Source organism: Dermacentor variabilis, chromosome 3, assembly GCF_050947875.1.
Source record: "Dermacentor variabilis isolate Ectoservices chromosome 3, ASM5094787v1, whole genome shotgun sequence".
In the NCBI taxonomy this organism is placed as follows: domain Eukaryota; kingdom Metazoa; phylum Arthropoda; class Arachnida; order Ixodida; family Ixodidae; genus Dermacentor; species Dermacentor variabilis.
Genome location: NC_134570.1, coordinates 82,467,313 through 82,477,294, shown reverse-complemented (window position 1 = coordinate 82,477,294; position 9,982 = coordinate 82,467,313).

Here is a 9,982-nt window from a genome sequence, read left to right as displayed (position 1 = left end):
TCGCGTGCGATGCTCTACCAATTGAGCTACTGTGACACCGTTTCCCTATCCCCTTTCTTGAGTATTTACGTGTCCTAGTAGAACCCTGGGAGTGTTAGCCAGCGCCACCACTCACAGACATTGGCGGCGGACGTGGAACGTCCTTTTTTCAGCAAGCGTCACGAGAACGGGATCTTTTTGGGTGGAAGAAACTGGTCAATAAACACACACCTGCTACCTGAAGTCGTCAATGTTGTTGAAGGCAATGGAGGCATCATCTTTGTTGGCTTCTTATAATGTGCATAAAGAGTCGAAAGATAAGTACATGCAAGCGCTCACCGACGCACGCACGCACACGCACGCACACAAGCGCGGGCACACACTAATTATACCGATCGCCTTTTGTTAAGTGTAGTTACTACTAGCGAGTACGACGGACGCCTTGAAGGCACCATGGTTTCAGAGGCAGCATGCTCATACGTACGTAGCGCAATTCGAATCCGTTATATCCACAAGAAGCGTTTCCTTCCTCATTACCGTTCAGCCGCGGATGCGCGAAGGCGAGCTTTCTGGTTCCTTTTTTTCTTTGCGCCACACGGCCGGCAACCGCCACTGCCGCATATTCGCGCAGGTCAGCGCCGTCTGGTGGTTGCGCAAGAAGCCCAGAGGCGCGTGCGGCGCGCGCGCTCAGCTGTGATTGGTTGCCCTATTCGGCGACCCCCCACCCCACGTATCGCAGCCACCATCAGGAAACCCGGCGAGATTCCCAAAGAAAAGCTTTGTTTTTAATATGCGGGTGCTTCCATGATGCACTTGTCTCTTGTATGCATAGACAAACTGCAAGCGTTTCGCGGGTGTCAGCTATCTCTCGACTCAAATTTAGCACATCATTATCTCCTATTCCACTTTGTAAAGATTTTTCAGTGTACCCCTACGCTTACAATATTGCATATTTAAGGCGAATGCCTTAAGTGGCTTGTTGCAATAGCTCATGGCAGCATGGTTTTTATCTCCGTCCTTCACCACAGTATCAGCGTCGGCCCTTCCATCGTGTTTGTTCATCGGCCCGAAAAGAAAAAAAATACCTACGCTGTGTGAAATGCTACTTCCGGTCTTATATTGCATTCGCACGTGACAGCCGCTTTTTCATTGAAGAATTTCTTTTCTTAAATCTGTATGCCCCTTTTGTCGCTTAACGTCCATCGCAGTCACGGACAGTCTGTTCAATCGATCACTGTGCGCGGAGCAGATTTTGCTAATTCGTTCAACTTGGGGGCAATAACAGCGCGGCACGTTAGCCGGCTGTAATATGGTATTTTTTTTAATTTCGCACACTTTAAAGGAAGGCTGGAAAAAATTAAACAGAGCAGTTATTTTAGCACAGATGAAATAATTCGATGTTTCTGAACAGGCACTACAACTTTTATATTGTAGATTTTTCGCTGGAGTTACTACTTAAAGAATCTTTTGAGCAACTTTGTTAATTACCGAGCTTGGCGGATCGGGATCGAGAGGCGGGTATGAGCCATGGAATGTGTTGACGTGTCTCACACGTCAGCACATGGTATGTGCTGACGTGTGAGACGCGATTCCTCGATTTTTCGGGAAAAGGCCCGGTAATTCACACCAGCTCGTGCAAGTTCTCGCATAACGGCATCGGTGAAGTTACAAGGACCGTATGGATACCAAAATTTGACGTGGAAAACCATTTTTCTCCGATTTAGGAGGATTTTTTCTACGAGCACAGTGGCGCTGCGAGCTAAGCCTGAAGAAAGCAGGACCTAGCGGCCGCGCTTAGGCGTGCTCCGGCGGGGCCATCGACCTTGCCAGGGACCTAGAGGCGAAGTGCTTCAAGAAAATGGCGTCCGCTATGCGTGTGGAAGTAGAGGGTGAAGCAATAATGCCGGAGGAAGTTTTCGAGAAGTTTAACTAGCGCGTCGCCGGGGAGAAGAAGACCCAGGAGCAATAGAGCAAGCTAAGTCTAACGCAGGTCAACGGGGGGCCGGCGGCTGCCGGGCATCGTCGCCCGCAGCTGAAAAAGTTCAAGAGCAAGCTACTCAAGGCAGCGAGGATGCCTGTGTTGCCGAGGCAAGATATCAAGATCGTCATGCGTCCCAGGGGAAGTCTGAACCTTGGGGAAGTATCTCGATTCGAGATCAGCCGAGCCATCGTCGCAGCTGCGAACGTGAGTGGCGAGGAAGTGACACAAAATGTCTGCCCGAAAAAACAGCAAAACATATTCGTTATCAGTACACCTAAACGAGAGAACGCAGACCGCTACTCGGCAGTCAGAAGCCTCACTATCAACGGCACGGCACAGGAAGTCAGCGCCTGCGAGACCGCCCCCCCCCCACGGCACCGTTAAGGGCGTCATCAGGAGTGTCCCGATGACGGACACTATTCAAGAAATCAACGACTACATTGTTCAAGAGTATAATCCCACTGCTATGCAAGCCAACCGCATCGGCAAGACGACGACGGTGGTCATCGCGTTCGACGGCAACAAGGTCCCGAACTACATCAGATACGGCAACATGCTGATCGAGTGTTCGCTGTATCGCAAACAGATCGATATGTGCTACCGGTGTGGTCGCCTCGGTCACCGTATGGACGTTTGTCCTAACCCCGAAGACAAGATGTGCCGTGGTTGCGGCATGAAGAATCCCGAAGAAAGCCACGTTTGCAGTAACCCCAAGTGCAGCCTCTGCGGGGGCAACCACCTCACCGCGGACAAAGAGTGTACAGCGAGATTCAAGACGCCATACGTCGCTCGTAAACGGCGTTGGGAACGTCAGCAACGAGAACAGGTGCAGCAGCAGCGGCAGCAGCCGAGGGGGCCAGCGTGGCAGCAGACAGTTGGCAGGCGCCGAGCGGGCGTCGCAGCCGCTCCCAGACAAGGCGAGGGAGAAGCACGAGCGATACCAGGTCACCATCAGCAGCTGGGGCTCGCAGGCGAGAATCTCGTTCGAGGTCCAAGTCGAAGACCCGGCGGAGCAACGGCGCCGAGAAAAAGGTGGGCTGGGCAGCGGGGTCTCCCGTCGCTCTTGACATAGCAATTTCCCTCCCCTCCCCTCCTCCCGCCTTTCCAAAGACAACGAGTGTAGAGACTGTTTGGAATTCAAGGAGATGATAGAGAGGCATAACAATCAAATCAAGAGCCAAAACAATCAGATAAAAGCAATGATGCAGCGTATCGAGACGCTCAGTAGAACAAGGAACAGTGATAATGATGTCAGTGCAGTTAAAAGGAAAGTACCCAAGAGAGACACTACCAGCGCTGCTTCAGTGGCGACGAAGCTGATCACGCCACCGGCGCTGATCACGTCACCGGCGTTGACGCAGTCAATGACGCAAACTCCACAGACAGAAACGGCAGTTGTTGCCACGGAGTAAGAGAAGGCCGAGGCCGCCGTTCCCCCGACAATGCAGTCGGTCATGAGCATGCTTACGCAAATCTCCAGTCAAGTTTCTCAAATGTCTGCGCAAGTGGACAGTCTAACAGTAAGAATGGATAATGTGGAGGCCAAATGCAGCCAACTCTCCGTTAGTCATGACGTTGGAGGCGAAAAATAAGCATCTCACCGTTGCCAAGATGAAGTCATCACGACTTAATCTACGGGTCAGGCCGCGAAAAGTTGGTTCCGTGTGCAAATCTACCGCTCGAAAAGTAGAAAATGACGAAGACTAAAGGAAAGCAGAAAGAGACTGCGACGTTATTTCAATGGAACTGTAGGAGTATTAGAAACAAGATAGGGGAGTTACAACTATACATTGATAAATTGGACCAGAAACCGGATGCCATAGCGTTACAAGAGACCAACGTAATGTATCCCGAAAGCTTGGCCGTGCCAAGCTTGCAGGATACATTACGTATACGGACCCTAGCGAAAAGGGTACTGCGATCTTGGTCCGCAGTAACGTCGTGGTCACACAGCACGTGACCACTCAGCGAGGCTGCGAAGATACGCTCATCGAAATTCACAGCAGAAGAGTGTGTGTGTGTGGCGGGGTGGGGGGGGGGGACAAGAACATTTTCGTCCTGAATGCTTATTGCAGACCGTCCAGCAGGATCATTGACATTGAAGGCACCATATTGGACTGCATTAAAGAAGCAAGAACAAGACCGATTTTAGTGCTAGGAGATTTCGACGCCCCCCACACGACGTGGGGTTACAAATATTCGTCCAAAAGAGGAAACCAATTGGTTAAAGCTATAGAGGATCACGAAATGAAGGTGGTTCACGAACCGGGCGCACCAACCAGGACAGGCACTAGCACGGTCAGAGACACCACTCCTGATCTGACGCTAGTTCGGGGGAACCTCGACGTAACTTGGCGTAACACGGGGGAAAATCTTGGCTCGGATCACGATATAATTTGTGTAACCCTCGGGGGGACCGACATCAAAGCGAAACTGAGTCAAGCCAACATTACAGACTTGCACCGGCTTCGTAGATGCGCAGACAGTGAAGGCGAGGACGAGGACCAAGACACCAAGACGTATGAGGCGTAGGCCAAAAAGCAACGAGAATTTGTAAAGAAATTTACGCAGAAGATTACTACGACCACGCAAATTCCCTTCGTAGACAGCAGGCTTAGCTACATGTGGGCGGCCAGGCGCGGCCTTACTCGAAGGTGGAAGAGGCAAAGACATAACAAGAAGCTTCGCAGACGTGTACATGCGCTCAACAAGCAAGTGACCGAGTATGCGGAACAACTATGCAGGGAAAACTGGATGAAGATGTGTGACGACCTGCAAGGCACACTGTCTACGAAGATGACTTGGAAGCTATTGCAGCACCTCATAGATCCGTTAAAAAGCAAGAGCGCATGCGCTCGAGACCTCACAAGAACGACCAACAGTTACGTCGGTGTCGGGGAGAAGCTCATTCGTGAACTCACAAGTAAATACCTCAGGACTGAGAAGAGCGGTAACCCCACTCACGAGTAGGAAGGGGATAGCAACGTCGAGATGGACGAAGCCTTCATCGAACCGGAGCTGGTTACGGCCATTGATGAAAGTAATCAAGGCAGCGCACCGGGAATGGACGGCATTACATACAAGATGCTAAAAAATATTAGCGACAAAAGCCGAGCTGAACTGCTAAACCTCGCCAACGCGTCCTGGGAGAAGGGTTCGTTACCAAAAGGATGGAAAGAAGCGGAGGTGCATTTCATTCCCAAGCCGGGGAAACCACCCCACGTCGACAATCTGCGCCCCATCTCCCTCACGTCGTGTGTAGGGAAGGTGGTCGAGCGTATGATGTTCAAGAGACTACAGATACATTTGGACGTCTCTGATCAGATGCCATCAACCATGTACGGATTCCGGAGGCACCTGAGCACGCAAGGCGTCTCGGTGCAACTACACGAGCTGGTTATCAAGCAAGCGAAGACCCCTACGCCAAGAGCTATCCTGGCGCTCGATCTCAAGGGCGCCTTCGATAACGTCACACACGAAAGTATTCTCCGTAACCTGTGCCAAACGGGATGCGGAAAGCGAACATTCAAATATGCGCAGGGTTTCTTAAGCAATAGAACGGCAACGATCAAAATTGGAGAGAAGTCGAAACCGATAGCCCTGGGAGACAGAGGCACCCCGCAAGGATCGGTTCTTTCGCCGCTTCTCTTCAACCTGGCACTCCTCCTTCTCCCGGCTTTGCTTCAAGACATAGAGGGCGTAGATCACGCTCTCTATGCAGACGATATCACTGTGTGGACGTCGAGGGCAGGGTCGGAGAGTTGGATGGAGGAGACTCTTCAGAGATTGGCAAAGACCGTGCACGAGTTCGCTAAATCGTGCGGCATCGGTTGCTTGCCACAGAAGTCAGAGTTACTCGTCATCACGCCAAGAAGAAAGAAAGGAGACCAAGGGAACGTCCGCATCACCATCGACGGGACGACCATAACGCCAACCACGCAAGCACGTATCCTGGGTGTCATCTTCCAGAACAATGGCAAGGCGGGGGCGTCGATCGATAAAATCAAGGTTTCAACGGAACAAATTTCCAACATGATCAGAAGAGTCACAAACAGACAAAGGAGATTGAAGGAGGACGATGCACTGACGCTCGTCCAGGCCTTCGTGACCTCGCGCATCGTTTGCGCGGTGCCGTACTTCAAGTTACTGAAGAAAGACAGGGACCAGTTGAACGTCATTATGCGCAAGGCAACCAAGATGGCGTTGGGCATTCCGAAGCACTCTTCAACCGACAAGCTTCTCAGCATGGCGAAGCACAACGTCGTCGAAGAGTTAATAGAAGCTCGTCTATCTAATCAGAGTTCGACTCAGTCAAACGTCGGCGAGACGTCGCGTTCTTGCCAAGTTGAGCTCGCAGAGGCAGAGCGGAAGGAAACGGGGCCGTTACCCAGGTTGTGGGCGCATAATATCCACAGTAAGCCACTGCCTAGAAACATGAGGTCGGGTCGTAACGACGGCCGCAGGGCGGCTCGTACAGCGGCCTTGACGGAGACTTTGGGTCAAATAGTAGAAGAGGAAGAGGTGGTCACTCTCTTCACAGATGCTTCGTTACCCAAGTTTTCATCGAAAGCCCCGCTGGCAATTACGACGCGTGATGTGCTCGTAACCTGCGCCTCCATCAAGACGTCTTTTCCGGAGGTGGCAGAAGAGGCCGCGATAGCGCTAGCACTCGCGCAGCCCAATGTGGGAAGAATTGTCACGGACTCGCAAAAGGCGTATAACAATTACAGAAAGGGGTGGGTGTCTCGTGCGGCACTAAATATTCTCAAGAGTAAACGCGACGTAGCTAAAAGGAAAGTTGAGTTGATATCGACACCGGCTCACTCTGGTCTGGACGGCAACGAACTTGCCCACCAGTACGCCCGAGAGATGGAGCACCGGGTAGAGGAAGGTGAGCCACAGTCCATAATTAGATATAGAGACATTACGAACCATTATAAGACGGAGAGGCGCCGTTACTCCGATCCTCACAAATCGTTTAGCAGAGAACAGCAAGCGATCTACAGGCAGATACAGGCAGGATTCTTCCTGCACCCTTACCTTCAAAACAAGATGTACCCGGAAAGATACGAGAAGGATTGTAATTTCTTCAAAACTCAGTTAGGCACGCTCCAACACGTCATTGGAGTATGCGATTTCATCAAGGCAATCCCCCCACCTCTTACCTGCCCCACTACCCTACCCCATCCCTCAACCACCCTTACCGAGCGATGGGAGACCTTGCTATTCAGCACCGCTCTGGAAGACCAGCTCGTCCTGATCTCCAGGGACCAGGCAGCTAGGGAAGCATATGGGTCCCGTGAAGAGGAAACCACTTCCATCGACGGCGTCTAAGAAGATGTCGAGCTCGGCTCAATAAAGTTTCTCTCTCTCTCTCTCTCTCTCTCTCTCTCTCTCTCTCTCTATTGGCGGATCGGAAAAGTATGACGTGTTCCATATGGCTCAGAATAATAACGCACCAATTCGACACGCGTAGCGCATATGTTTATTTTTGTATTACTTGGTCCAAGTTACCTGAAGCACCCTCTATAGTACTCGCACGATCACACCATGAAAGAAATCGTCACGGAAAAAAATTCTGCAAGACTGAAAGGCAGGCTAGTTGGATTGACTTCATTATGGAAAGTTTTGTGCACACTAAACAACAACAAGAATAGGACACAAAGACGAGCGCAGTTTTTGATAACTGAACTTTATACCTAAAACAGCACATGTGCACCCTGTACGCCATGGACACTCGAAAACCATCTCATGATCACCGATCATAATCACGATCAATTTATTCATCTAAGGCCACATGTACAATTTGTGTAGAGAGATAATTTAATTGAAAGAAGGCAGAGAGGTCGGCCTAAGCTAAGGTGCTCTAGCCTGCTACTCTGCACAGGGGGAGGGGGAACGGGGACATAAAGATGGGATTTGTGTAAGATGCACATGTGCGTACTATGTGCGTACTATGTGCGTACATAGTACATAGTACCAACGTTGGTAATAAAGTAAAACGTTAATGCAAGACGCCTTCTCAGCAATTCCTCTTAATTTCTTTCCTTGGTCTCGTCTTAATCACAACATATTATCACTGTTACTGAGATCTGGTTACATGACGGTGTGCATGATTCTGAAGTAACGCTCCCTGGCTTCAAAGTGGTTCGGAGAGACAGAAAATTCAAGAGAGGAGGCGGTATTGCTCTATTTCTTCAATCTCACATCCACTTTTCTGTACTCCCTGCCCCACCTGAGAGTGAGCCTTTGAGGTGTAAAGTCTAACTTCAAAAGATGTCTTCGATTATAGGGGCTCTTTACCGTCCGCCTGGTTCTCATGTTGTGTATATAAGCAATCTAAGTGATTTTGGAATAATTGTATTACTTATTCATCCATCGCTATCTGCATGGGCGATTTTATTGCTACTGGTGTTGATTGGTCTTCTATGAAAGTCAACGAACACGAAGTAGCTGTGGGGCGGGAGTTGGTCCCCATTTCTTTGCCCTGTGGCCTGCACCAGATCATTCAGGATTTCACTCGGCAAATTTCAGTCCTTGTTCTTGTTTTTCTTACTACATCTCTTTTTAATGCCCGTTATGAATGCGATGTTATTGATGGAATATCTGACCACATGCTGTGTTAGTTTCAGTTCCAGCCATCGTCCCTAAATCCCGCTATATCTACTGCGCATTTCCTGGCTTTAACCGCGCTGATGTTTTGGCAATAACAGACGCCCTAATAAGTACCATTAGTGATACTAATACATTGACAAGTTCCTTCGAAAATCTTGTCAGTAAGTGTATCAACCTTTTCATTCCTTTAAAAACACAAAACAAACAGTGCAATTTCTTGGATGACTAGGACCTGTTGCATTTATCACGTCGTGCATTTATCACGTCAATCTAAGCACACTGGGGACTCAACAAAACTCATCCAATTCCGCAGCTCTAAAACGGAACTCTGTTGTGAAATCGTTGCTGGGAAAGAATATTATTACACGGTAACCTTGCCGAAATTAATGGAGACTGATCCCCCTAAATTTTGGAAAGCTATCCTACCATCTGGGTTATCCTTGGACACGTTAATAATTAACAATGTTGCAGTGTCTGATACGCTGACAATAGCTTCTTCTTTTAACACCTACTTCCACTCTGTCTTTACGACTGATAACTCTGTAATCCCTGTTTTTTGATTCTGAACCATACCTCCCCCCCCCCCATCAACTATGTATCACTGTCTCTTGAGGGTGTACTTAACTTATTCCTAAGCTTAGACACCAAGAAGTCGTGTGGTCCTGACGATATCCCGGCTCTTTTTCTCGTTCAATACTCGCTTTGGTGCCACAGATATCTGACAATTATCTTTAGAAAATCCCTCCCAACCCCCACGCTTCCTCCGTCGTGGAAACTTGCTTCAATTCTCCCCTTATTTAAGGCCAATTGTTATCTAAATTTAAGCCCATCTTCTTAACAGCACATTCATGTAAATTACTCGAACACATTATCTTTAAAATTATTATGGAATTTCTTGAAACTAATAAAATCTATGCACTTTCCAGCATGGCTTTAGATGTGACCTCAGCACTATAACACAATTAACAGAATTTGTTCTCGACATTAGTAGCTCTCTAGACATAGGGGATCAGATTTGTGGTATCCTTATAGACATAGCAAAGGCCTTCGAGACTGTCTCGCATCCTAAACTTATGCGCAAGCTGTTCGCTATACTAAATATTGCATGTTTGGTTGGCTGGATATCGGACTGTCTTTCCCAGCACTCACAATATGTATGTTTCAACTCTACTAACTCATCCTTGATGCCCGTTTCATCAATTGTTCCCCAAGGCTCAGTACTGGGTCCTCTTTTATTCCTGTTTTATAATAATGATCTCCCCATACACACTTCTGTTAAAATAGGCCTTTTTGCAGATGATTTAATTTTATACCACACAATTAAATCTCCTACTCATCATGTTGTCCTTAAAAATTATTTCGCTGAATCCTGTAACTGGTCCAAAGCATGGCAAATGAATATCGACT